Genomic DNA, 2,368 nt, shown 5'->3' with positions numbered 1-2,368 from the left:
ATTATTCAACATAGTTTTGGAAGTTTTAGCCACAGCAATCAGAGAAGAAAAAGAAATAAAAGGAATCCAAATCAGAAAAGAAGAAGTAAAGCTGTCACTGTTTGCAGATGACATACTATACATAGAGAATCCTAAAGATGCTACCAGAAAACTACTAGAGCTAATCAATGATTTTGGTAAAGTAGCAGGATACAAAATTAATGCACAGAAATCTCTTGCATTCCAATGCACTAATGACAAAAAATCGGAAAGAGAAATTAAGGAAACACTCTCATTTACCATTGCAACAAAAAGAATAAAATACCTAGGAATAAACCTACCTAAGGAGAGCACTGGTTCTGAGTGAATATAAGAATGCGTGCATAGAGAGGTGTGCATGGAGAGGCAAGCAACAGCGTGAACAGCCACACTTCTAGAAGATTCTGGCCAGTGTGCAGGAAAGCGGCAGAGAGTAGGAATGAATGGGAGAAGGACCCAGGGTCACGAGACCGTTGGGTGGGCAGAGCCAGCGGCCAGGGAGGTTCTAGTCTGTTCTGCCTCACAGCAGCCGCCCCCTCTATGCTGTCACGCTGAGCTAGCACCTGGGCCTGGGATTGGGCCTCAGCCTCCGCCGCGCCTGCCACCTCCTGCTGCCTCCCGCTGCCTCCAGATCATAGACACCCTCAAAGTGAGTGAGCTTCGAGCCTTCGTGAAAATGTGCAAGCAGGATCCAAGTGTTCTGCACACGGAGGAAATGTGCTTCCTGAGGGAGTGGGTGGAGAGCATGGGGGGTAAAATACCACCTGTTACTCATAAAACTAAATTGGAAGAAAATACCAACGAAGAAAAAACGGTAAAAAGGAGGAGGAAAACAAAGACAGACGAACCATCAAGTGAGGAAAGTGATCTAGAAATTAACAATGAAGGTGTGATTGAACCAGACCCTGATGCTCCTTAAGAAATGGGAGATGAAAATGTAGAGATAACTAAGGAGATAATGGATCAGGCAAATGATAAAAAAGTGTCTTCCATTGATGCCCTAAATGATGGTGAACTACAGAAAGCCATTGACTTGTTCACAGATGCAATCAAGCGAAATCCTCGTTTGGCCATTCTGTATGCCAAGAGATCAAGTGTCTTCATCAAATTATAGAAGCCAAATGCTGCCTTCCGAGACTGCGACACAGCTATTGAAATAAATCCTGATTCTGCTTAGCCATACAAGTGGCGAAGGAAAGCACACAGACTTTTGGGCCATTGGGAAGAAGCTGCCCATGATCTTGCCCATGGCTGTAAACTGGATTATGATGAAGATACTAGTGCAATGCTGAAAGAAGTTCAACCAAGGGCCCAGAAAATTGCTGAACACAGGAGAAAGTATGAGCGAATACATGAAGAGCGAGAGATCAAAGAAAGAATACAAAGGGTCAAGAAGGCTAGGGAAGAACATGAGAGAGCTCCGAGGGAGGAAGAAGCCAGACGACAATCAGGGGATCAGTATGGCTCTTTTCCAGGTGGCTTTCCTGGCAGAATGCCTGGTAATTTTCTTGGAGGAATGCCTGGAATGGGAGGGAGCATGCCTGGAATGACAGGAATGCCTGGGCTCAATGAAATTCTTAGCAATCCAGAGGTACTTGTATGGTTATACAGGATCCAGAAGCTATAGTGGCCTTCCAGGATGTGGCTCAGAACCCGGGAAATATGTCAATATATCAGAACAACCCAAAGGTTATGAATCTTATCAGTAAATTGTCGGGCAAATTTGGAGGTAAAGCATAATGCCCTTCTGACAAATAAAGTCCCTGCTGAAGGAAAAGCAACTTAGATCACCTAATGGATGTTGCAATAATACAAACCAGTGTACCTCTGGCCTTCTCATGAAGAAAGCTGGGGTGCTTTGAAGATAATCCCTACCCCTCTGCCCCAAATGCAGCTGAAACATTTTACAGTGGTTTGCCATTAGGGTATTCATTCAGATAATATTTTCTTACTAGAAAATTAAAATTTTAAACAATTTTTAAAACTTAAAAATATTTAAAACAAATTAAAAGGGTGTGTTAATCCCTACATCTTTCTTTACTAATCATTTTGGTTTTTTCCTTTGAATTAATTAGGCAAGGAAGATACTTCAGTATGGAAGATTTATTGTTCAAGTTTCAGTGAAATAAAGATTTATTAGTGGGAAGAAAATGTAACATTTAAATATATAAAGTTTGAGTTCGATATATGGTCACTGAGGCATGTTGATTTGTCTTTTTAATTGCTTTATTTTTTTTTTTTTAATGACTTGCTTCCATGAAACTATTGGGGCCACCAGTATTGCAGTAGGACCTGCGTAGGGACTGGAAGTACTTGTCAGGGCAGCAGTAATCTTACTACATTTTATATA

General features: G+C 41.6%; 1 pseudogene across 1 annotated transcript; it reads left to right on the top strand.

The window, feature by feature from the left end:
• Positions 1-634: 634 nt before the first annotated feature.
• On the top strand, positions 635-1,758 carry LOC307196795 (hsc70-interacting protein-like; annotated as a pseudogene). Its single transcript has one exon. The product of its transcript is annotated as a hsc70-interacting protein-like (transcript).
• Positions 1,759-2,368: the final 610 nt, after the last annotated feature.

The sequence above is a fragment of the Stenella coeruleoalba genome, assembly GCF_951394435.1.
Source record: "Stenella coeruleoalba genome assembly, chromosome: 14".
Taxonomy (NCBI): domain Eukaryota; kingdom Metazoa; phylum Chordata; class Mammalia; order Artiodactyla; family Delphinidae; genus Stenella; species Stenella coeruleoalba.
This window is presented reverse-complemented; position numbering and strand designations above follow the sequence as displayed.